The sequence below is a fragment of the Etheostoma cragini genome, chromosome 7 (genome assembly GCF_013103735.1).
Source record: "Etheostoma cragini isolate CJK2018 chromosome 7, CSU_Ecrag_1.0, whole genome shotgun sequence".
In the NCBI taxonomy this organism is placed as follows: domain Eukaryota; kingdom Metazoa; phylum Chordata; class Actinopteri; order Perciformes; family Percidae; genus Etheostoma; species Etheostoma cragini.
This window is the reverse complement of record NC_048413.1, coordinates 23,429,190-23,429,666: the sequence shown is the minus strand read 5'-3', so window position 1 is coordinate 23,429,666 and position 477 is coordinate 23,429,190. Positions and strand designations below refer to the sequence as shown.

Genomic DNA, 477 nt, shown 5'->3' with positions numbered 1-477 from the left:
TAAATGTAAAGACCATGGTATGAAAGCAACTTTTAAAAAATTAGCAAGATGTGTGTGTTTTAATAACTTCACCGCCTCATTTATCAATGATCTCATCATGTTTGTGCTCCATGTAATTTCTCTCAATCTGGTGGCATTGTACGGGATAGACAGTTGGACTTCATCATTCCCAAACTGTCAAAATTCCCGAAAAATTCCAATGGAGATGCCGGGGATTGAACCCGGGGCCTCATACATGCAAAGCATGCGCTCTACCACTGAGCTACATCCCCTTCCACGACATACGATAGTCGATTGAACATAATATGTATTGGGCTATGCTGACTCAACTTAAAAATTGTATAGAGAATACAATAGATAATAAAAATATAATAGAAACTAATTTAACATACTATCAACAATACCAAATGTGTGAGTATGATGTAGGCTATTCGCTGTGTCCGTTGTCCGTAGCTACATTTAAGTTAAATTACATGC

General features: G+C 37.1%; 1 non-coding gene across 1 annotated transcript; it reads right to left on the bottom strand.

Moving 5' to 3' along the window:
• Positions 1-200: 200 nt before the first annotated feature.
• trnaa-ugc lies at positions 201-272 on the bottom strand. The gene has a single exon. It is a non-coding gene; the product is annotated as a tRNA-Ala (tRNA).
• Positions 273-477: the final 205 nt, after the last annotated feature.